Genomic DNA, 25,947 nt, shown 5'->3' with positions numbered 1-25,947 from the left:
TTTGTTCCAATGGGTAATCACCCTGGCTGGTTGGAAGCTGTGCCTCGTTTCTCATTCTCTGGCCTCAGCTTCCAGCTGTTGATGCTTGTTCTGCTTTTCTCTGCTAGATTAAAGAGCCCGTTAGCACCTGGTATTTTCTCCCCGTGAAGATACTTTCCCATGTGACCCAGGCCCCTACGTGAGCGAGCCTGGGACGGAGATCAGCGAGGAAGTGCAGCGCTTAAGTGGGGAGCTCGTGGGGGAGAAAAGGGAGTCCTGGCTGTGCTTACAACTGGTCTGGGGCGCTGGAGGAGATTTGGTCTGGTGGGACACGGCTTTGGCTTCCTGGCCTGGACACCAAGGACTTCATTGACATGTACAGAGTAGCCGCAGGCTTTCCACCCCCCACCTTGCTTCTCGGGTGGGGCTGCCTTTATGGCTTGGTCTCTGTGACCCACTTGATCTATGGGCTGTTTGCTCCTATTTGTGAACTAGGAAGGTGGGCGGGCGTGAGGGTTAGCTAGGGCGAGTGAGGGCAGATGCATGTCATGGGTGAGATCAGTTCCTGCGTGGCTGGTGCCGTGGGTCTCCTGGCCCAGCCCCTCGCCCCTCCGACGGCGGCACTTTGCTCTCCAGCCTCATACCACCTTTTACAGGGACTCCAGCGACGGGAGGGAGGAAGAGAAGAGCCTGGCTGGCTGGCCTGGGAGGCATCCTCATGGGGGGGTCTCCCACGTTAGATGCTACACAAGCCCCCCCCTTCCTCATCTGCTAACAAGCTTCATCCGCGGAAAGCTGCACGGGGAGTGTGTGTTCCTTGGCTCATTCATTCCACTGCCGCAGGGGGGCGAGGGGGGGCTGGCAAGTGCCCATGACGGGGGTGGTTGTGGGGGTTGGCGTGTGAGACTCCTGGGCCTGAAGGGCCCATCAGGATGGCCCCGTCTGACCTGCTGCATGTCGCAGGCCTAGAGCCTCCGGCTGAATTGCTGATCCTCTCCCGCGGGTCACTCCTGGCCCCGGGCGTGCGTTAGCTACCTGGCTGCCACGTGCAGCAAATTCCTGCCGGGAAATGGGGGCCTGACAGAGCCTGGACTATGTGCTTGTTTCTCTGCGGCTGCTTTGGGTTTATTTTTGGGATCTCCTGCCTGCGAGCGTCTCCGGGACAGCTCTCCTGTCGCAGAGCCTGCCCCAGAGCAGGTCTGGCTTCATGCTACTCGGCACTGTGCGTCTGGCGTACCCGGGCTGCCCCAGGCAGGACCGTTCTGATCATCGCATCTGACCTCCTGCAGAGCGCAGGCCGGAGACCCTCTCCTGCGGACAGCTTGTACCGGCTGGCGGAGGTGGAGTGGATCGGTTAGAAAGACCCCGCGCCTGACTCCAGGAGACGGAGATCCCATGGCGTCCCCAGGTAAGTTGTTCCAACGGTTAATGAACCCAACACCTCTCCCCCTGCCAGCTTCTGCCCACTTTCTGTCTAGTCTGAATTGACCTAGCTTCAGCTTCCAGCCACTGGCCGTTGTTCTGCCCTCCTCGGGGAAATTAAGGAGCCCGCCCCTACTTAATGACTGCCTGAAAAACTAACGAATGAATCTTTGTGCCCTGCCTGTGATCCCATTTTGCAGATGGGGAAACTGAGGCACAAAGCAGGGGCGTGACTAGCAATGAAAAGCCAGGCCCAGATTTTAAAAAAAAACCCCAAACCTACACTGAATCGTAAGCAGCTAGCGGGGGCTGAGCCTACAGCCCTTACTCAGGCAATCGTCACTCACTGGTTCCGGGATGTCTGCCGGGTGACCGAGGCTCGGGTCCCGAGATGGAATGGCTCCGAAGCCGTATCCCTTCGATTGACCCTGCAGGACATCTTGGGCCCTTGTGGAGTCATTTACCCCAGTGCAAAGTGGTGCTGAGCTGGCAGCATTTTGCACCTACTGCGGTGCGGTGGCGACGCCGGCTCCTGGTCACGATGCACTGGTCTCTGCGCCCTCCGTTTCCAAAGGGAGGGATTGTGTGTGTGTGTGTGTGTGTGTGTGGGGGGGGGGGTAACGCTTCGTCGCTGATCAAAGCAGAGCTGAGCTGGCAAAGGAAACTAATGAGATTTCCCACTTCTGGTCTCCAGGATAGGGCTTTTAAGTGTCTTAAATATCCTTACAAATAATAATTAACCAGAGGTCGTGGAGCCCCATGAGACCGTGGAGGGCTGAGACGTTCGGGTCTGGATCCTAGGAAGTATTGGGCCCTTTGAAGGTGGCAGTCACACTATGTTGGCTCGTGCAGGAGACGTTCATGCCTTGAGCACCGAAGTTCTTGGGGGATGGGGGTCAGACCCCACGGGTGTTTGACACACCCTGATTTGGGGTGGGTTTTTCTGCGGTTAATTTAACAGAGAATTGACTTTACAGCAGTTCTGGGGCCACCCGCGGTCCAGGCGCGCCCAAATGGGCGACCCTCACGTTGCTGATGCGACGTGAAAGGGGGGGGTGCCCTTGCTGGGCTGGCTCAGCAAACCAGCAGGCGCAGGCGCAGGAGGCGTTCACGGCGCAGGAGGGGTGAGCGCTGCCTCTCACCCCGCCGATGAGACGTCTCCTGGGGCTCTGGTCCCTGACAGAATGGGGCGTGCTGCCGTTTTAGTGAGAAGACGCATGAGCACGCGCTGCTCCTTGCTCATACTTGCTCACCACAGCGTTTGCACACAGTGATGAAACCTGGTGGGATCATTATTCCCTTCCCGATGGGGAAACTGAGGCTCGGGGGGGGAGGGGAAGTGATTTAAGCAGAGAGACAATGGCAGGCCTGGGAACAGAATGCTGTGTGTGACAGAAAGCAGAGAAACACAAGCGGCAGCGTGGCCAGAGGGTGCGTCTACCCCAGGGTAACGTTCAGCTCCGTCGTAGTCACGCCCGAATAGTCCGAGCGCCCGCCGACGAGGCCGGTGCTTCTGAGAGCTAAACTCTGCTCCGACCAGGCCTCGCTGGGTGACCTTGGGCAAATCTCTTCCTCGCCCCGGGCCCCGGTTTCCCCAACTGCGAAATGAGGATGGTCCCAGGGAGGCCCATGAGGCAAGGGGAATATCTGTGAAGTGCTTTGAAGCTGCCATGTAAATGTCGCTGCTAACGGGCTGGAGGGGACGGGTGTTCCCTTTCCCCCATCTGGTTTGTACCTTCTAATCGGGGGGGGGGGGGGGAAGCAGCCTGGTGGGAAATTCCTGTCATGCAGCCCCTGCGCTTCTTGCCCGTGCTCCTCCCTGTTTCCCCAACGAAAAGGAGTGGAAATTGGGCAAGACGGGCCCCTGAGAGTGACAGGGGTTTGAAATAGCGCAGGGGCTGGGATAAGACGCCCCATGGGAGGCTGGTGTGCTGATGCGAGTGACCGGGGGTCTTCCGCTCAGGGCGGGACGCTCCACTGGGAGGCTGAAGCAGAAGAGAGGGGTCGTGGTGTTGGTCCTCGATGGGCAGAAACTGCAGGGCTGCATCGGACCCTCGTGAGATAGGATGAGCCGAGTGCCAGCGATGTCCGTTCACTGAGTCAATCAGGCTTCCCCAGACCAAGTCACCCCTGGCGGAAGCAGATGCGATGTCCAGTGGCTTCATGGGGGTCCCACCCAGGGACACTAGAGCAAGATGCGCGCCTGGGAACTTTCTGCCACTCAGCAAGGGTGGCCGTCCATGGGCGTGTCCCACCGGATGGTCCTGGCTTCGACAGGGCTGGCTGGACGCTAAGCCCGCCCTGGGAAATCTCCGTGCTTGGCTCCAGGCCAGCAGGTTGCGTTGCCCCATGGAGATGTTGTTTGTGAGACCTAATTAATGGCCGTTTGCAAGGTGCTCGGGGAGTTCTGGGCTGTCGTTAGTTTCCCTTTGCTTATTCGACACCTGGAAACTTGGGTGCAAAGCGGCCCTATGCCAAAGCCTGGCCCATTATGTCCCTGGTCCCCTTTCTCCATTTCTGTTATGACTACAGGACGGCCGGTAGCTTTCACCCCGAGTGGCTCTTCTGCTTACCCAGCCCTGGTGTAAGCGGCTCCCACACCCTGTGTCTTCAGGGGGACGTTGCACCTGTTTTCTCCAGCGTTTCATCCGCCCTGCGGCCTTCCGGGACTGCCTGAATCCCCCAGGCTTTGTGGCTGGGCCCAAGATCTTTGGGAGAAGTTCAGACCCAGCGTTGCAGCCTGAAGCCCGACTCTGATTATTAACTCACTGGCCTCCCCCAAGCCGTTAACTCTTAAAATGCTGGTTCTTCTGCCAGGGCCCCTGTTGAAGAGGGCTGGCTATTTGGTACCACGCGCCCAAATGGGGGCCTGTCTTGGGTGATCTCCACGCTCAGGAAGAAGGGGCTGGAGTGTTTTGTTTATTGTATCGGGTTCAGCTTTCAAGCATCTCTCTTGCCATTCCCCCTCCCCCTCCTTTAATTAATTCTGGTTAAGAAGTCCTGGCTTTATTGTGCCATGGAGCTGAGGGGTCCCTGTGGGAAAAGTCACACCTTCTGAACAGCTTCTGATGCCATGCAAATGAAGGACAAGTCCAGGAAACGCTTTCATCTAAGACCTGTCCAGCCCCCTAGCCCATTAATGACACATTTCATTTGTTTGAGAGCAATTCCTCGCAGGGGGGGAATGGGTTGGGGTTTGCTGGTCATCCCTGCTGCACTTTCTAAAGACCCCTCCTTTTAAATGGGGTTTATAGCCAGAAAAAGGGACTCTAAAAATCTCAGCAGGGGCATCCCATATTTATTCGCTCTCTCTGCGATTCCAGATCAAACTGGCTCCATTTGCAGGTCAACAAATCTGAGCTCGGGACACTCAGCACTCGGCAGTATCAAACTCCCCTAATGTGCTGGTGCCACAAATTTCTCCCCCTCCCCTCCCAAGTGCGGGTTCTGAAAACCCAGCTGGGTGTTTTTTGCCTCTGACACCACTGCAGGGCATGAAGTTGCTGCAGTTTGAACCGACTTGAGAAGCATGCTGATGGGTGACCTGTGTGTCCAAACAGAATCCAGTTCACCCTCCCAGGGCGGTTTCTGCTCCACCAGGGCTAATGGGAGTGAGTCTGGGGAGGGGGTGAATCTCCTGGGGTCTGAGATTTAGGGAACCTCATGAAGCTATTTTCAGGACGAGTTCACGTTTGTGAAACGTGTCTCTTCCCCTGTAATTAAGAACATAAGAACAGCCAGACTGGGTCAAACCAATGGTCCATCTAGCCCAGTATCTTGTCTGCCAACAGTGGCCAATGCCAGGTGCTTCAGAGGGACTGAACAGAACAGGGCAATTATTGAGTGACCCCTCCAGTCCCAGCTTCTGGCAGTCAGAGGCTAGGGACACCCAGCGCATGGGGTTGTGTCCCTGGTCATCTTGGCTAATAGCCTTCGATGGACCTAGTCTCCAGGAACTCATCTAGTTCTTTTTTGAACTCCATTATACATTTGGCCTTTACAACATCCCCTGGCAAGGAGTTCCACAGGTTGACAGTGCATTGGGTGAAGTAGTACTTGATTTTGTTTGTTTTAAACCTGCTGCCTATTAATGTCATTGGGTGGCCCCTGGTTCTTGTGTTATGGGAAGGAGTAAATAACACTTCCCTAGTCACTTTCTCCAACCAGTCAGGATGGGGTCTATACAATCATATCCCCCCCTTAGTCGTCTCTTTTCCGAGATGAACAGTCCCAGTCTTTTTAATCTCGCCTCATGGGGAAGCTGTTCCATATCCCTCAGCATTCTCTGTACCTTTTCCAGTTCTAATGTAGCTTTTTTTGAAGTGGGGTGACCAGAGCTGCCTGTGGAATGCAAGGTGTGGGCGTACCATGGATTTCTGCAGTGGCAGTATGATATTTTCTGTCTTATCATCTAACCCTTTCCTAACAGTTCCCGTTAGCTTTTCTGGCTGCTGCTGCTGCACATTGAGTGGATGTTTTCAGAGCACTATCCATGATGACTCTGGATCTCTTTCTTGAGCGGTAACAGCTAATTGAGACCCCATCATTTTGTATGTATGGTTGGGATTATTTTTGCCAGTGTAGGTTACTTTGCACTTATCCACCTTGACTTTCATTTGCCATTTTATCACTCAGTCACCCAGTTTTGTAGATCCCTTCAGCGATGGAGCTGTGCCGCCATAAACTCTCTAATGTAACCGCATGGAGCTGATGGGGGAGACCTCGCCCATGAGCTGAGCTACCCCAGTCCGATGACTGGAGGAATGTTCCTATGTTGGCGGAAGAAGCTCTCGCACCGACATGGTGCTGTCCACGCCGGCACTCAGGGGTGTGTAACTTACGCCATTCAGGGTGACATGTTCACATCCCTGAGTGACAGAAGTTATACCGCAGTAAACGGCTCGTGTAGACACAGCCTAGATCTTTGCAGTTGTCTTTGGATGTAACTATCCTATCAGTTAGTATTGTCTGCAAACTTCGAAACTTGGGGTTTTTGTCCTGAGTGATTCTCCTGTGTGTGTAAAAGAGAGAGACAGTATGTTTAAGTGTGTAAGGGAAAGGCAGCCTGTACCCTGGGTTACACACTACCTGCCCGCCCTTACCTGTTCTTGGAGTGCGGGGCTCTCTATACAGTATGCAGACTGTATCTAATTCTCCATGGACCCTATCTCTCCCTTAGGGGTTTGTTCATCTCCCTTCTAACTCTTGGCTTCATTTTTTCTCTCCTTCCTCCATCCCATTTCTTCTCTCCCTCTGCCCTCACCATCCTTTATTCACAGCCCCTCCTCAGTCAGACCAGCCCGTGACAATATTCCAGCCTGAGATGCTTTTTTGAGCTGGCACGGTTTGCCCCATGGCTGAGGGGGTTTGCCCAGTCCTGGTGAAAGCATGACTCTCACGGGAGCCAGCGGAAGGCCCTGGGTGCAACGGGGATGTGGAATAAGCTGACATTTTCACAGCCACTTTCCTGATCATAATAACACTTAGCACTTCCGTAGCACTTTGCATATTCAAAACACCTACACACCATAGTTAATTAATGACCCTGCATCCACTTACAATATCCATCTTGCACCTCTCCCAAGCATATACACAGCCTGCACTCTCCATGGGGGGTGAAGGGTTAGGGGGAGCAATAGCACACCCCAGATCTAGGGGGATCCCTCCCGGTCCCCCCCAAATACACTTAACCCAGGGGTGGGCAAGGCCCTGTTCTGGTGAACATGGGGTGGCCGGTGGGTCATCTTTGACCTCCTGGTTCCGCAGCAGCCGCCCCATCTCTAAGACTCAGGGGTAAGCGGTGAGGATGCCAGCTCTCTCCCGAGCCCGGCAGCCTGGTCGTGTCACGTGCTGGGACCCACAGTCCCTAGGGGACGTGGTCACTGTGGCGTTAACTCCGGAGATCAGCACCCAGGTCTAAGCCCCCAGGTTAGCGTAGCCGGGCTGAGAGCAGCCCATGGCCCAGCCCTGCCCGGGTTCCTGTGTCCTCAGTGGTGCCATGGTCCCACGCCGGTCGCTGGAGCTCCTGGGGGCACAGCCCAGGGGTCCTGGTGCTGCGGGGAGCCGAGTCGCTCTGATTTTTTTCCCCCCAGGTGAATTGTAGAACTTGTCTGTCCAGGGCACACAAGGGGAATTGTGGGAAGGGCCTTGGAGGACTAGCAGGACGTGAGTGGTTTTTTCCTGCGTCTGCACTGCACGGCGGGAGGGTTACCAGCCCCAGTGAGAGTGGAACCCGGGCGCTAAGCCATTCCCAGCCGGGCCAGCTCACCTGCGGTGAAAGCACCACACTCAGGTGAGAGGGTTTGTGTGTGGATGGGGAGCCAGAAAAACCGCTCACTGTCCCCCACCCGGATTGCCTCACCCGTCCCTTCCCTTCTCAGGAGCCACCCCCCTACCCGCCTGCCCCCCCCCTCAGCCCATGAGCCCCCACACTCATCCTCCCTGAGGACTCAGCCCTGGAGGGAGACCCCCCCCCCAACCCTCCCAGGAGCCCCTGTCTTCTCCACCCATGTCCCTCCCTGCTGGCGAGCCTCGCATCCACCCATCCCACGTCTTGTTCCCGGCGCTGAGAGGAGCCGGCGCCTCCGATGCCGGGGTTTTGGCAAACTGAGGGCCTGGCCAGCAGAGCAGGATACAAGAGTCAGCAGTGCTCCCAGGCGTGGGACCTGCGCCGGTACTTACAAGATAGCTGCATGGCAGCTTCCAAGGGGGGAAAACCCTGGCACAATTTCAGTGGCAACTGACAACTGTAGAAAATACTGGCCAGGCGACAACCCTAGCAACACCTGAGCAAGCGCTCGCGCTAACGGTGCAGTGCAGACAGACACACCCCCAGTGCCGTGGTGGGATTGAGCTGGATTAACTGTCATAGATTATAAAGCCCAATGGGACGGCGATTCCCTGCTTACAATTACATTGGAAAACCTGCCGGTTAGCCAGTTTTTAATGCATTGAATGTATGCCAGGTTGTATTTGTATAATTATAGCTTCTTAATCAAAAGGTCATGTGGTACCTCCTCAAATGCCTTCCAGAAGTCTAACTATGTTACATCACCCAATCACCTTTATCCAATTTGTAATCGCATCAAAAACAGATATTTTTAGTTTGACAAGATTTGTCAAACTAAAATATTGTCACTAAACCCAGGTTTATTGAATTATATTGCCCTACTTTAATCCTTTATTAATCGAGTCCTGTATCAGCTGTTCCATTACTTTGCCTGGGATCGAAGTTAGCTGGCTGGTCAAATAATTACCCAGATCATCCCATTTAATCTTTCTAAATATTCGCAGAACATTTGGTTTCTTGCAGTCCTCTGGAACTTCCTCAGTTTTATTGGAAAAAAATCAAAATTATTGATCCAGAGAGCTCAGCGGCCAGCTCTTTTAAAACCCTTGGCTGCAAATTTTCTGGCCTTGCTGGTTTAAAAATGTCTAACTTTAGTAGCTGATGTTTAATAGCTTCTTGAGTTACTGTAGGAATAAAAAGTATTTCACCGTCATCATATACCATGCCTACATCATCTGGCTTTTTCCCAAACACAGATCAGAAATATTTATTGAACACTTCTGACTTATCTGCACTATTATTGACAATTCTACCATTTCCAGCTAGTGATGGGCCAATACCGTTGCTATGATCTTTTCCCCTAAAAAGCTTGCATTCGAAAAGACCAGACATAAAGGTGGCTGAAACAAACAAGTGGCCGAAGGAAAGGAAGCAGATAGATTGTGGTAGCACGGGTTAGCTGGATGTATAACTCCGAGCCATTCGGTAGCAGTACTCACAATAATCATAACTCAGAGTCCAGGCTTGGCAGTTAGGAAACACCACATATTTTTTTCTGTAAAACATGTTTGAGCTGAAAGATCCTGAGAGACAGCAAACCAGAATGCCATGCTGCCACTTCTATGTCCACTTTTCAGGGGACAGCCCAAATCATTTTAATTAGATAGGCTCTGGTCTAATTAAAACCTATAAACAATTCAGCTGGTAGTCCCCCATGACACTGCGTTTTAAGGCTTGTCAACAGGCAGGGCTGAGCTGATTTAACTCAAGTGGGACTATAAAGTTGATTTAGTTAAACTGGTACAGAAGGCTGTGCGCGTCCTCTGATGTCCATTTAAACTAGCATTATTTTAACTTACGTTGGCTAGGAAGAGGTTGACCAAGGCCGTGTCTACCCACACAGGTTGCACCGGTTTCATTTAAAACTAGGCTTGGCAGAATTTTATTTATTTATTTATTTATTTAAATACTTTTGTTGGCTAATAGTGATGTTTATTTTTTAGCATTTTAAGGACCTGTGTCTATACCTTTTCACAGTTGTGGGAAACTATGGACGTGTCAGACAATTGGGGGGGAAGGAGGGGTCTGATGATAATTAATGACAGTAGCACTGAGATTCAAAAAGTTAACGCTTTATAACCATTAAGCACAAATTAGCAACATTACATGTCAAAACACACAAAGTGAAGAGCCTTGCATCAAACTCGAATACCTTCCGAAGCAGCATTTTTCTAACTTGGCCTAGCTGCAAATTTTGATCATTGGCAATGGAAATATTTTTGGTCTGTTTGCCTGCGTGCGGTGAAATCAACCTTCACGCAGAAAAACTGCATTATTTAAAACTCTTTAAAAGCTGATCTAGTTAAACTGTTGCAAACTCCTGTATGGACACACATGGAGCGCCTTAAAAGCCATTTAGTTTGGTTCAGCTGGTGACCTGTGAAGAGGGAAGAGTGATCCAGTGCTGTCTTGAGACTCTGCAGATCTGGGTTCAATTCCCAGTTCCGGCACCGCTTCCCTGGGTGACCTTGGGCAAATCACTTAGTCTCTGTGCCTTAGTTTCCCATCAGTAAAATGGGAATAGCTTGAGCTACTTAGGTACCATGGTGATGGTGGCTATCCTAGTGCCTAAGGTAGATAGGTGCACGTTAACCTGATATGAGCAAGGTTTTCATGGACTTGAAGAGTGTCCATGCATGAAGTTGCAACAGTTTAAAATCACCCACCCATTGAACTGGTGCAGCTTTGTGTGCAGACTAGGCTGATGCTGCTCTTCAACTGAAATCAGAGAGTGCACAGAGGGATTTTGCTAGGGGTTAACAGAACCAGTGCAGAGCTGTGTGTAGACCCCTCCTCAGAAGCAAAACTCTACGGCTTTACAGCAATGGAATCATCTCCATCCCAGGGGAAGGGGAGGATTGTTTTGTGTGCGCCTTCGTCATGTGCTGGACTGATCAGGAGTGACACCCACCCATGGCCAAGAGATCTGTGGTAGCCACAGACCATTGCAACTCTTAGGCCATCATGGAGTTATGCAAAGAACAATGTCTGCCATAGATTCCCCAGCTTGGTGAGGGGAAGGACCATCTTTGGCACATCTGGCAGAACCTACAGGTCCCTTGAGTCCCGGTGGAGTGACTTGCACGATGGGCCACGTCCATCCCTGGTGATCTCTCTGGAATTACACCAGGAGAAATTTGGCCAGATTCAGACGGGAGACCCAGTTAGCTGGATAAGACCATCGCTACTGCCCGGTTCTGTGCAATACAGAAGATGTGACCTAGTGATCCAGATTCATTTGTGTGCTACAGCCTAGCTGGCTGGCTGCAGTCCACATTCTGCAGAATGAGAAACTGATGTCCAGCCGGGAGAGAGAGCCTTTTGCTAATGGCTTGTGAACGTCTCTTTATTTTCTTTATTGTCAGCTTGGCTGGTAGGTATCAACTCAAAGTGAATTGCTGAGCATGTTGGTCACAGTGAAAAAAAACTCCTTGAAATCTGTTGTTATCGCAATTAACAACCAGTTTGGCTTCAGTTCAGGCTGTTAACCATCTAACAGTTAAGTGCTGGTAATGATTGATTCCCCAGCAGTTGTGACTGGGCTGGAGGAGCGAACCTGTGCTGTAAAATCCCATCAGCCAGGGATTTGCGAAGGCAAGGAGCTCAAAAATAAACACTGTGGCCTGGATCTCATGCACTAACATCATAATAGGACCCTGAGGGGTCAAGAAGGTCACCCCCCACCCACCCATGTAAAGCACAAATCATCTGGGTGTGTTAGGGAAGGTTTTTACCCTTCCACTGAATCATCTGCCACTGACTGGTCTGGGACCTGTCACCGTATGGCAATTTCTTTGTACCAGTTGGACACCACTGCATTCCAGCCTGGGGTGGTTGATGGATATAGCGCCGACCCGTGGCTTTCATTCGTGGCAGGAGAACCTGCAAGGTGTTTTTTGTCCAGTTTGGGTGAGTGTCAAGAGTTTCAGATCCTTCCTCGAAAATATCTGCCCCCACCTGGATCTGCAATGCTAGCTGGGAACTCTTAGGAGAAGAGGTTCTCTTGTGAGATTCCATCACTTCCCACAGGCCTGGAAACACAGTGACCACAGTTTTGATGCTGGTATCGTGGCAGTTCCATTTTGGGTCTTGTCTGAAATCAGGAAGCACAGAAGCATCTGCAGGAATGAAAACAAAAAGTGATTTAAACCTCACAGAATATTCTTCAGATCTCAGACAAGGCTCAGGGGTTTGGGGGATCAGGCAGAATTTAGTTTCTGGTCAGTTCTGACTTTGTTCAAACATGTTTCCCTACTCTTCCACCCCCTCCCGCACACCTCAGTGGCTATAGTCTCTGGAGCGCCATTGTACACTTCAGACTGGCTGGTTGGTTCTAACACATTGTTGCTGCAACTTCAAGGGCTTTGCTTGGAAGTTTTTCTTATGATCAAAGTCGCCGATTCAAGCTGTAGCATGTACAGGGAGGAGGAAGACAGCCACCTGGTTGGAAATACTTTGAAAATACAGAGGACACTCGCGCTAGAGACAGAATAGGCTTGACCTTGTGAAATAAGTGCACAGAACGTGCTCAGTGACAGAGTGGGGACAAATCCATGGGTCCCGAGGGGAAAACATTCAATATGTCCAAGTGACTTGGGTCCAGGTCACTCCTAGAACAAGATCTATTTTTTTTTTTATTGACAAGACAATTGTGCAATGTCCTTGTGTTGTAGTCCTCCCAGATTCATGGCAGTAAAAGCCGTGTAGCAGCCCAACCCATGATATGTTCTCGGTATGTAATTAGCCAGATTAGACATTCCCTGCATGCAATATAAATAACTCAGGGCTGTGTATTATATGCATCTAATAAAAATAATACTGTCCCCTTCCATCCACGGATCTCTGAATAGTAAGCCTCCCCATCCCCATGTGAAGGTGTTCGGTAGATCAGTATTATTCACCCCATTTTATATATTGGGAAACTGAGGCCCAGTAAGGGGAAAGTGACTTAGCTCAGCTCACCAGATGGGCCATGAATCAGAACACAGCTCTGTGGACTCCCACTCCTAGGAGCAAATCTCTTTTATACCCCGTTTATTAATTTGCATTAGATACCCACGAGGTCATTATGCCCAGTGCATTTTCAACGTCGCTCTTTCTCTTTACAGCTGTCAGACAAACGCGTCCATGAGGAGATGGTGAGTGGTGCTTTTCATCTGCCGTAGTTGGTTCCCAGCTGGATGATACTGGCCTGCTCAGACTCCGTCCGTAGGAATAGAGAAGGTCAGTTCTAAAGGTTGATTTTGCTGGCGGTTTGAGTGGGTTTTTTTTTTTTTTTCCTTCAGACATTTAAAATGTTCCCTCGTCAGGCACTTGGCTTTCAGCAGCCATGACAACTGAACGGGAGTTCAGTAAGAGAAGCAGATGCAAACTTTCCAGAATATTTTCCTGGAACCTTCACATTATTATTGTATTACGGTAGTGACCAGGGCTCTGCTGGACTGAGCACTGCACAGAGCTCGCAGTCTAAATGGATATGTAAGGAAAAAGAAAGTATTATTACCCCCATTTTCCAGATTGGGACATTGAGGCACAGAACGATTAAGAGACTTGCTCCACATCACCCAGGGAGTCTTGAAAGGGCTGGGAAACTGAACCCAGATCTTCTGAGTCCCAGTCCAGTGCCTTAACCACAACACCATCCTTATTTCCACATCCTCCAAGCCCATGTGTGGTGCCAACTTAGACAGCTGGACACAGTTTCTCTGGAGCCCTCTCAGTTCTATGTGCTGGCCAGGGAGGAGTGTGAGTGGGTTGAGGTGTTCCCCAGGCTGCCAGCATGTGGCGGGAGGTACTGTGTTCTAGGGTGGTGGGTGTGGTGTATGCACCGAGACAGATGGATGGGTGGTTTTTTTACATGCATTTCTGCCATTCAGTCTTTGCGTCTCTTGTCAGATGCTCCTGCTCTTACGTGTGACACTGTCAAGGAGTGGGGTGAAAATGACAGGGCTTGCCTGCGTGGGACAATTATATCAGTACAAGGCACGATGAGAATTTAAACTGCTGTAGTTATACAGGCGTAACTCCCCATGTGAACACTCTGATTCTGGTATAAGGGTCTTTTTCCAGTTTAGCTGATGTTGCTTTGGAAGCTGTTGAAGCTAAGCTGAAAAAAGGCCCTCTTGTACCTGAATAAGTGTCCCCAAAGGAAGTTGTAGTGCTATAACAATAGCACTACAACTATCCTGGCTTCATCAGACTGGTCTAATTAGAAAAATAGCCATTGTGGACATGGCTCTGGAGGCACAAAGGGGGCAGGAGCAGTGTGAAAGGAGACTGGGCTGCAAACGTCCATTTTATTTTGTGTCAAATTAAAACAACAACAAACTTCCTTTGAGTCCGTTTAAAAAAAAAAAAATTGGCAGGTATGTAAGTGATATAATATGATTTAAAAACCAGGTGGTGTCAGCTGTGAGATGGGCCTTTCTGATGGGTTAAGCATCTGAGCTAAAGATGGAGCAAACAGCATAATTTTAAATCTGATCCACTTCTAATGTTGAGGGAAGCCCTAGAACTGAACCCATCCTTACAGTTCTGATTCTGGCTCCGATCCCAAACCAAAAGGAACCTGCTTTTAGAGACTCTTGGATTTTAAGGTCAGACAAGCTCATTGTGATCATCTAGTCTGATCTTCAGCAAAACAAAAGCCAAATAATCTCACCCAGTAAATTTCTGCATTGAGCCCATAACTTCTGTTAGAGCTACGGCATTTTTGTTAGAAAGACACCTGGTCTTGATTCAAAGACTTACAGTGGGGAATCCACCATGCAGCATGTTAATTACCCTCATTGTTAAAAATCTTCCCTTTTCTTGGGTCTGAATTTGTTTAGCTTCCGAGTCCAGCTATTGGATCTTGTTATACCTTTTCCTGCCAGATTAAAGTGCCATCTAAGCAGATTGAGCTTCCGTGTCTCTCAGGTTTTCCAGACCTCCTCCAGTTGTCCTCGTAGCTCTTTCCTAAACCCTTTATCATTTGTCCACATCGGTTTTGAAGCGAGGACGCCAGAACACGACACAACATCCTGTGATGGAATCTGGTGCTGGTTCAGGAAATGGGTCACAAATCTGAATGTGAGACTGTAGTTGTAAGTCAGCAGGGATTGTTGTGAAAGACTAATTTTGAAGGACAAAGGCTTGAATGAGGCCCATGGGATCCACATCGGAGACAGAGCTGCCTCCTGCTTCTTTGCCTGTAGAGACCGTCACCTAGAAAATCTGAAACAGGACTGTAAAACAAAGGACGTTACCAGCCTAATGGTACTGGATCTCATCCTGAAACTCAATTTAGAAGAAGCTGATATCTGGCCATTAAAATATTTGGTTTAGAAAGACTGGGGCCAGCTTTTGCTCTCCACTCCTTTGGCTTCAGTGGAATCGGTCTGAATTTACACCAGTTTAAATGAGAGCAGAATGTGACCCAGTGTATAACAGAGCAGCTTAAATTGAGTGGCGAGCGACATTTGCAAGTTTCTCCCATCCAGAATAACCACAGTAAAAGCAGAACGCACACATGCTGTCGAGGTCAAAGGATTCAGCAGAATCGGCCTTCTGGAGAGCTGAACTCTGTCTTCCAACCATCTCCGAGGCATGCTGAGCTAGCAGGGCGTGCCCTGGGAATCAAGGGGCCAACGCAAGGGGGAGGAAGGGGAAGTTCAAGGGGCAGCACCTTCTAAACTGTAAACTTTCTGAGGCAGGGCCTGTTGTTTGTTATATGTTTGTACAGCACCTAGCACAATGTGGACCGACCTGATTCTGGCCTCCCGGTGCCACCATGATAGAAATGTTAAATAATACCAGAATCCCTTTCTTGGTAACCCCTACTTTCTGATGGAGGAGAAACACACACTAAGCAGGCTTGCTTTATGGAGCACAGAAAAGTGTGCACACTTCACTCCCACTCAGACAGATCATTGCTGGCAGATGACAGATTCACCACCTCTCTCCCCCAACGGAATCATGATTTCACCTTGCACTTGACACCAGCGCAGAGGGATTACTGGTGCTTGATGACTGTATCCGGAAAAGCGGCCTCTCATGTTCCAGGCAAGTTCCTCTCAGCTGACTAAAGAAGAGAGAGTTTTGCCATTCCAAGCCCGAAGGCCAGCCAACATAGATGGTTCCTTTGTGGTCATGGTAGGAACAGGGTTGCCTCGGGCTCTCGAACACCAGGAGCAGGTATAGTGGAATTAATATACTAGCATTTACAGTATTGCCAAACCAAGGATTCAAAAATCATGAGCAGGCCAAATCAGGAGATTCTAGAAATAATAAACCCTGGGATTATTTGATTTGATTTCTGTTTTTTAAACCCTTCGTTTTTCACATTTACAAGTTTTTCTCAGCAGTGAGGAGGGTGAGAAACTTACTAAAAAAACCCACCTGAGATGTTCACCTAATCACATGACTCCAAGAGCTGGAGCTTCCAGAAGAACACCAGATATCATGAAACACGCAATGAAATTGTGCTATTTGGCACCACTGCATTTCTCTTGCATATGCCATTGTTGATGTGGAAGCATCCAAGAAGCCTCCTGTTCTGTTGATAGGTGAGCAAATACAGGCAATCAGGGAAGATGACAGATCTAGCAATGGGCAAACTGCAAACTTCACTGGGTTCTAGCTGGAATCAGATAAGCAGCCAAAAGATTCCTTCCCTGTTGTCTCAGCTTACTTGGCCTTCGTGTGATGAGGGGAGAGGGAATACCTGACCATAAGGCTCTTTGGTAGAGTACATTCCACTTAGAATGAGCAGCCATGGGGAGAGAGAGAAAACCCAGGACTAAAAAATCTCAGCAAAGCACACGGGGGATTTTAAATCTCCTGACATCTCAAGTTTCCAGAGGTGACAAACTTGCAGCCTTGACTGCTGAGAGCCAGATGCCCCCTGATGGGCCTCTTTAGAGGAGTCTCACTCAGGTAAACGACTGGTGAAGCCAAAACACCCTGACACGGGCAAGCTACACCATGGCTATTCTGTTGTGTAGTGCCGACTGCATGCTGTTAACTGCCAACCCTTCCATCTCCGAGATGGTGAATGCAGGGATCTCTGTACGGATCCAGACCCAGCCATTCTGGTGTAAATACAGAGTTGTTCGGCAGACTGGAGAGGAGTTATTCTGGGTTACCCTGGTGTGACTGAGATAAGAATCTCTCCCATGGTCTGCAAGGAGCTTGAAGGATCCTTCAAGCTGGGAGATGCTATATAACTCTAAGACGTTATCATTATTACTTGTCTTGAAAATCTCGACTTGCACTGGCTTATTCTGAAGGAGTCAGTCCTCAGGTACAATGACTTTACAAAAAATGAGGGCCCCATCCATTGATGTCAATGGAAATCGGACTGGTGTGAATCCTAACTGAACACGCCATCCAAAAGAACTAGTTCAAGTGGGACTCTCTAAAATAGCTCAGCTGTAGTCTATGAGACTGGAGCTCGCAGGGGTGATATTACAGGATATTACAGGATTCTGCTGGAAGCCAGAACAGGAGGTGAACCACATCCCCATCACAGAAGGGAAGAGGGGTCTCTTTCCTGAGCTACTTGAGTTCAGGTCCGAATTGCAAACACTGTTGAGAGAGAGAGTGCGATCTTCCCCAGAAACCAGCTCACCCTGTTTAAACCCCAGAGTGATCTCTGCTGCAGGAAACACCGAAATGACCAGTAACAACAGCGAATCTGCTGAGGACATGCATTTAATTTACTCTTCTTCACCATGGTCTTTTGTCTGAGAAACCATTGGTGCAGTAACAATCTCCGTAGTGACTATGCATGGCTTAAAGGTCAGGAAGAAGTTGTAGCATGATAAAATCACAGAAACTAGACATGGAAAGTCCCTGGCCAGTACATGATTATGCCCTAAAGTCTCTTCTCCTGGGCTTTGTCTGGTCTACTCAAGCATTAGGTTTTGCAGCATTTCTCTAGATTGTGCTTTTTGTACTGACTGGTCCCTGATATTTCGCCTACATTTTCCTTTGTTCAGTTTCATCTGATCGTTCCTAGTTATATACACCCTTATATCACCCTAACCAATTCTGCTCTTTCCTTGGGGCTCACGCACCTGAAATGCTGGTATGGTCTTTGCATGGCAAGATCTCCTCTGAGCATTGGGAGAGGCTGTGAAGAACCGGAGATGTGCCAACTCATTCCCAGCCCAATCAGCCTTCTTTGGGATCTCTTCTCTGCGCACATGGATGACTCTCACTGAGGATTACATGCCTGCATGAAGAGAAAAATGGACCTCTTCATACTGCTAGACTCTTTGAGGATTTATATTCCTGGTCACAAAGACAGCAGTGAGGGAGAAGGATTTTAAAGGGACATTGCTATATGGCTTAGGCTCCACCTTGGATTTAAACCTTAAAATTGTGAGGCTCTATGGGAGTGGTATGTTCTAGGGAATCAGAGCAGTGGATTTGAGAATAACCCTCTGGCATTGCTGGCTGTGTGACCTTGGGCAAATCCACCACCATGTCTGTGCCTCAGGTTTCCCATCTGTAAGATGAGGGTAATGATGCTGAACCCCTTCACCGGGCGGTATTATGAGGCTTAATTCACATAATTTTCAATGACCTTTGAAAAGGTCAGACGAAAGATGCTATCGAACAAAGTAGTCAATTAGTATTTTTAATTTAATTAAATAGTTGTCACCGGGCGGAGAACAATCTTGGGATTATAAATACTTAAAAAAAAAATTCTGCCAACGCTTCTGAGACAACTAGAAAACCAAAGACTGCAGTTTGCTGACGGGCCCACCGGTATTTTGTGCTCTGCACCAGCAGAGGGCGCACACGCTCATTAGCAATCCCTAGCCCCAGAGATGTGCTGATATCAAGCTGGTGCCAAACCGAGACGCAAAGGCTGCAGAGCCGAGTTGAAGCCACCTGTAGAAGCCGGGAACCTTGGTACTGAGCTGTCCACACACAAGTGATGGGGCAAGCCCCGTCATGATGTTGAAACGATGACTGTATTGCAAACCAGAGAGCATTCAGGAATGAAATCTGATCCATCGCTAGGAGGTGCTACATGTAACTGAAATGACCAGCTGCGTAGAGACGCTGAGAAGCCAGGAAATCTGAAGAGCAATGACTGGAGAGCGTGGGGGATCCACAGAGGATGTATTTATCTCTCCGCAAACAAACTCTGCACCGACAATTGTGGCAAGGTTGTGACATGCCGGATAAAATGGAACTTTATGTGTTTCCTTCAAGCAGCAATTGGTCACCTGTGCACCTGCATTAATGGAACATTTGTCGTTTTCGTCCTCCCTTTGGGACTGAAACAGAATTACCTGGATGTCAGATCTTTGTCCGTTTCCCCTTTGCACTAGCCCCTCACTTGGAAGCATAGTTGAGACTAAGCCGGTTCTCACTTGCGAGTCGAAGGGGGATTAACACCCCCTCGCCCCCCATCTCACCTCACATGGATCATACGACAGTGGTCAGATGGCAATGCTTTGTAGTCGCAACAGACCGGACCCCATGGGCCTGATCCAAAGCCCCCTAAAGTCAATGGGAGTCTTCTACTGACTTCAACATGCTCTAGGTCAGGTCCTAGCTTGATGCACTGGGTACTCGGCAAGAATGGAGGAGCAGGAATCTCAGTAAAAAGTTCACGGTCATTGAGCTTTTTACGCTGCTACCACGATGGAAAGCATGGCAGAAACTTCACCAAATGACACACTGGTGACTCAGTCCTGCAAGCTTTCACCTTGCAAGTAGTTCCATTGAAAGCAAGAGCTACTCCCATGAGTAAAGACTACTTGTGTGAGCAAGGGTTGTGGGACTGGGCGACTGGGTGTTTAACGGTTTACTTAAGGCCTGATCAAAGACCACTGGAGTCAACAGAAAGGCACCCAGTGACTCGAATGGGTTTCGGCTCAGGCCCATACTCAGCCTACTCATTTAAAAATCTGAATAATAAAACGGGCAGCTAAGAATCAAGGAACAGGAGGGCATGAAAATCAGCCACGCTCTGTGCAAAGCAGCAGACGGGTAATTTCCAAACCAACTTTTGAAGGGAAGGTTAAATTTCTCCAAGATAAGGAGAGCCAGAGTGACCTGGAATGCATCACTAACCGCCCCCCTTAACCCCCCAGCTCATCCCCATGATAACAGCTGTTGTGTTGGAAACCTAATGCTGATGAAAGAGTTAAAGGCTGGCTGATGGGCGATATCGGTGACATACCTCTGAATTGAGCATGCTCCTGGAGTGAGACTGCGGACTGGTGTTACTCAATGAATAGAGGCCACTCCAAGGGAGTTTTTCCTTGAATAGAATGGGGTCAGGGAGCCGCTTTGGGGAACAATGGTTGCCACCGGCTAGCTGAATTTCTTACAATCACACACCATACCCCCTGATCAAATAGCTCCTTTGTCAGCCTGATATAAAAACATGTCATACAATGATGATCTGGAAGAATGACATGAGCTTGCCTTTCAAAGAGATCAGAAGGGCTTGTTGTGCACAAAAAAACCCCCCATCAGAGTCAAGAAAGGGAAAAATGGAGAATACAGGGGGCGAATGGAAACAAACAGCAATAACAACAACAACAGAAAAGAGGGCGAGTTGGAAACCTGGGTCTGGTTTGTTTCACAGCGTCCCATGGATGCAGCAGCTCAGCACGATCTCATTGAATCTCTTTCGGTATTAACGGGGATGTCATATTGTGCTGCCATTGGGATTCCATTGTCAATCTGCACTGGGACAGAAGAAATTGCTGGATGGGAAAAGGTCACTTGGCCCAACGAACCTAGCTCCCCCCGCCCGAAAGTGTCTCAACGCCATCTCCCTGCTTTCTCACTGTATTCCTCTCTCCTCTGTCTTCCTACACAATGTCTAGTTGGTGCCTTTATGTTCATTAACATAGTTCTGTGGGCTGGTGTGGCTGTTTTTGCCCATCTGCTTGCTATGACTTTGAGAATGAATCCTTCCTGCCCAAATCCCTTTTTATCTTTCATTTTTTATTTCTTAGATTGCATCCCCTGGTTTCAACCTTCTCTCATCACTATTTGCAGGGCATTATCTAGATTTTTTTGCAAGAGAAGCGGCTTCTCCGCTGACAATCTCCCAAGACACACAGGAAAGGGGCTCCTTCTTGCAGACCTCGCACGGAACAGCATTCCAGTGGTGTCTAGTCCAACAGTCCCACACTATGGCATTTACAGGCACTATTGACAATATTTCGCAAGCTGGCGGAGCTTTGACGTCCTGAAGAGAGAGGCTGGAATTTTCAGATGGGCTCAGCATCCACAATCCGGGTCAGATTTTCAGACCAGCTCAGTGCAGTGGTAGCATGCCGGGTGCCAAGTTCTTGGGGAAATCTGGTGCCAATAACGAGTGCTGCGCACTTCAAAAATGGGCCCTGAGTCTGTTTAAAATTTGGTCCTGCATCTCTTTTTACGATTTTTTCTGCCATTTTTAAAAAATAACCTAGGATATGCCATACCAACACTGTGTTAAAAGATGTATGGTTAAGCCCTGCAGTCGGGAAATGCTAAGGTGAAAGTTGCACTCTGCTGTCTTGTGTGTAGGCATTATGACAGATGTATATGATCACATGCTATTTCTCCTTCTATACAATAGAAGCTCCCACCATTCTTCTACACCCTTATATAACGTCTTGTAGTATTCTGCGCTGCTCTGTATACATGCAGTACATGAAACTCACTTATAAGGAAAGTACACTGCAAACTGTGTTTACAGGCTATATTAAATAATGCAACAGGAGGAAATATTGGCTGGCATATGTAAGTCACCTAAAATTGTTGCTAAACTATCTTAGTAGTTAAAGGCCTTGGCCTTTTCCTTCCCCCTGGAAGGCTGCACCACTGCACTGTCATAGAGCAACTGGCCCTTTAAGGGGAGTCAGGATAAGGGGAGCCTGCCTATGATGGCCTTCTGAAGATATACCCACCATTATCTGGTTGCCTCAAGTGGCTGTTCAATGGTCAATCCTCAGAAGAGCAGCTTCACCCTATAAAAAGGCTGCCTGCCCTGAGCTCAGCCAGGGGTGGTACTCCACTCCCAGGAGGAAGGTGCTTCTGAGGAGAAGGGTCTTGGAGGGACATGGCAACCCCAGAGGGAGAGTGTTTCAGGGGAAAGACTTGGCAGGGCTCCTGAGAGAGCGACTATTCACCTGGTGGAGAGAGCAGGAAGGAACTGGAGGCTGTTCTCCAAGGGAAGGGAGCAGGAGCAACCTGGAAGCTCTGAGCGTCAGATGATGGTCCTGAGGTGGAGAGCCCCAGGGGTAAAGGACCAAGGGGTTAGTTGGACTAACCCTGAGAGTGGATTTCCCAAGAGGGGCCTAACCAAGGTCTGGCTTATGCTTATGTTACTCTTTGTTGTTAATAAATGAGCCCCTCGGAGAGGGATGTACATTAATGCACAGAAGGTCTGTTTTGGACTTGTCTGTACCAGGGTGAGGGAACACCTAAGGCAGGGCTTGCCCACAGCGTCATGCTTGAGTACTAGGCGGGCCAGAGCCGGAGGTGGAGTGGCCATATGTGCAAATCTAGCTTCATAATTAACCACCACCTCTCCTGAAATGCATCCTGTGCTGCTGGTTGGAAACAAAGAGATAACGTCCAGGACACTGGGCAAATTATTCAGATATGCAAGAGAACTTCATTGAGACGTATAAGTGGTTAAAGTTGTGACAAGAAAACTGTTCTCAGTAAAAAAAGAATTGCCAAATGCCACATGTGTGCTTGAAGTGGTATAATAACCTGGGTCGTGTCTGATTTGTGCTTCTTTTTCAGTTCTGGGTGGGTTTCCTGGTGGTGTTTTGGCCTGTCAATCTCTAAATGGCTTGAGGACCTGAGTACCTGGGACACCTCCTTCCATGAGCCATACTGCCACAGCTGTGGTCAGTGGAAGCGCTTGAGCTGGAGCAACCTGGATTTACAAAAAGAAGAAGCTGCAGGCATGACATTATCTATGAGGGCTCCTGGACTTTGCAACTCTCTCCCCACCTTGGTTGAAAAAGCTGCTGACTTTCAGGGCTTGCTGCAAAACCCAATTTTGGGACTAGGGCTTTGGGTGGGGGGATGGGAACTATCGGGAGATGCTGCAGCATTTTTAACTTTCAAATTGTGTTGATCTGTGCGTTTAGCTGCTCACTGACGTTATATGGTTAGGCTGGGCTGCTGGATTTATATTCTTAAAGAATAGGCCTGAGGATAAGCACTTTTAATATTTTCTTATAAATCAAAAGAATTAAGAAATGTTTATATATGTAAATAGCTAGAGATATAAAAATTCCACTGTCTTAGAGTCACTAGGGCTGGATTCATAATTCTAGGTTGCGCGCGCGCGCACGCGCACACGCACTTCTAATCTAGATCTGGTCAGATCCTCCACTCAAGTTCTGGCATGGCTCTTTTGACTGCAGTGGAAGTATGCCAATTTACCCCAGCGGAGGATCTTTGCCTGTAAATCTACGCTCTATTTTAAAAGAAAATCTACGCTAAGAAAACACAAAGTATGCACAGCTCACCACTCAAAAAAAATCAGGAAACACCAAAGGTAAAGTTGCACATGCAACCTTAATGCTGTTCCCTTGTGGGTATGCAGTATGATATAACCCTTAATTATATGATCACATATAATTATTTCCACAGGACACCTGCCTCCTTTAGTACACTGGGTGGACTGTACTGAACCATGCTTGTTCAAACTTCCAAGAAACCTCATTTTATTCTATTCGTGTTCTTACACTGCACTTATAACTGTGGTATTCGGATCAAGCCTGGAAAATTTCAGATTGAAAACTTTAGAAAGTTCGGAGCAAGTTAGAAGCAATTGCAAAAAGGATCTTAGAATGGAAACACTTTGACTTCAACAATGATAAGTACATTTTTCAGGATATATAGCTATACAGATCAGACACAGATGTTTGTGGGTACTTCTATTAAATCTGGTCTCAGTAATATAACGGATGGCTGATATAATGTTTTAATATTAGTACAAAAGCACGTGATGTGACCATTAGAAATATCTAAAATGAATACATGAGAATTGATCAAAGATTCTGCAATTCTCCCTCCTGCTCACTGCACATTTCAAACTGATGAAGAACCTGAATCCCATGAAAAGGATACTGTGTTTTTACAAAAAACAGAAACTGCTGGTCACTTGATTGCTATGGGGATGTAACTAAACTGGGCTTTCTTAAGGCAGAGGGCACATCTAAGAGAAACAAAAAAAGACATGAGGGAGGGAAAGCGCGAGAGAGCTGAATTGATTTCAGTCTGTTCAGGTCTAGCTGGAAAACACAATGCAATGAAATGGCCCCTTAGTCGGCAAGCTGCTTTTCCTAGTTTTTTCCCAGGGTTTGAAGTGGAGAGGGAGGGATGGTATTAGAAAAAGCAAGAGAGAGAGACAAGGCAGTAAGAAAGGCAGGGAGATGAGAAATATAGCTCAGAAGGGTGCAAAATAGCCTGTTTCTTTCGCTGTGTGAAAAACTTTGATGTTAGTGTCCCTGATTTTCAAGGGGGAGTGTCAGGTTAAGGCTCAAAGATCCTGCTGTTTGAATCCTGGCTCTGCTTGTGCTCATGCAACTCTGCCTGTGCACACACCTTCATGTATGCTTTGCATGCGCAAACACCTGTGGGCAAATCCATTGGACAAATGGGCCTCGCACATTAGAGTTCTATATTTGCATGCACAGGTATTTGAATATACCAACTACATGTGCAGGTCTTAGTACTGGAATGTCTGGGTTGCAATCACATGTGCACCAGAAGAGAGCTGGGATGTGGCCCCATTGAAAAGTTGTGGGGTTTTTTTTTCTTCCTTTTTAAAAGTACTTTCGTCCCTATGGTATGAAAACAACCTCAAGACTCCCAACTTCTCTGTGAAGTGGGTAATTGTTATATTCTGTAGATGTGGAAGTGAGACAGAGAAAGGCAGTGTGACTTGCCCAAGGTCATGGAATACTCAACCAGTGTCAGGGTTCAGAACAGAACTGGGGAGACCAGACTCCCGTTCCCCTGCAATAACCACTAAGCAACAAGTGCTCTGGATTAGGAGGTATTCTGCACTGGATATTTTGACTTTCTAACTGCATTTTTATGAAACTCAAATAATTCAGAGGAAACCATTAACAATGAGTCCGTTACAATCATCGAGCAGAGCCAAATTGATCACTGCTGTAAGCTGACTGATTTCATTAGAGTTGTTCCAGAGTGAAATTGGCTCAAAGCTTTTTCCGCTAGTTCCGCTTTCCAAATAACAGAAAGACTTTTGCACTCAAGGTGGAGCTCTGAGAGCTCTGACTCTGCTGGATGGCACATCTCATCTCCCTGGAGTTCTCATCCAAATATTGCAGCAAGCATTTAACATGCGGGCAAAAGAGACAACATATTTAAAAGTTATGTGGGGCTTCAGATCAAGTCTGTGACAGATGTAAACATTACTGGAAGGTTCCCTGAGTCCTTTAACCTTATTTTTTGGCTGAACCACAAGCATACTCACAAGGAGTAGTGTACTGATCCTGGAGATAGACAGTGAATCAGCTTGCTTGCAATTGACAGACCTCCTTTATCAGATGGAGAGATTTTGACTTGTGCCTTTGAGATGCTGGCGTTTTCCTTCCCATTTCTTGTTTCTGTTTAAATAGATCAATTCAAAGTGAAAGGCCTTTTTTCGTGGCAGGTGGGCTGGAAAAGGGGGTTTAATTGCTCTTTATTCCTGGATTTATAATCCAACACGCTGAACACACATGTTTGTCACAGATCTGTGTGAGCTGCCCGCCTCTCATCCATACATTGTCCAGCAGATGTTAAAGCTATCAAGGATGTTTGCAGTTCCAAAGGAAAACATTCTCTATTTTGGGATGTGGGAATTTTTTACTGATCTAAACAAACAAACCAAAAGTAGTCTTTGCACAGGAGATGTGGGACTTGCATGATCCTAAAAAACTTGTGTAAGTGAGGATCTGAGTCCCCTCTCCTGGCCCATAAACTACGTTTGCAATTATTTGTGCCTGCAGCTTATTGTTATCACAAAACTGAAGCTCGGTTAGTGCCATTTAAAAATCAAGTGCATTAGCTATATATTTTTATCTCTACATATATTTATTATAATGATTGAGCACTAGTTAGTATTTATTTGCATTGCAGTAACACCGAGGGGCCCTGAACAAAACAGGCGTCCCATTGTAACTAGACACTGCAGAAACACATTGGAAGACACTGTC

General features: G+C 48.3%; 1 long non-coding RNA gene across 1 annotated transcript; it reads left to right on the top strand.

Annotated features, from left to right (window-relative positions):
- The first annotated feature begins 171 nt into the window (after window positions 1–171).
- On the top strand, window positions 172–25,745 carry LOC137146062 (uncharacterized). Its single transcript, XR_010917824.1, has 5 exons — window positions 172–355; window positions 1,269–1,387; window positions 12,859–12,973; window positions 13,646–13,732; window positions 22,508–25,745. It is a non-coding gene; the product is annotated as an uncharacterized lncRNA (long non-coding RNA).
- The last annotated feature ends 202 nt before the right edge of the window (window positions 25,746–25,947 follow it).

This window comes from Emydura macquarii, unplaced genomic scaffold, assembly GCF_026122565.2.
Source record: "Emydura macquarii macquarii isolate MOO-44397 ecotype Brisbane River unplaced genomic scaffold, CSIRO-AGI_Emac_v2 contig_3692, whole genome shotgun sequence".
NCBI lineage: Eukaryota > Metazoa > Chordata > Testudines > Chelidae > Emydura > Emydura macquarii.
Note: the sequence above shows the minus strand (reverse complement) of the source record. Positions and strands in the feature narration are given on the sequence as shown.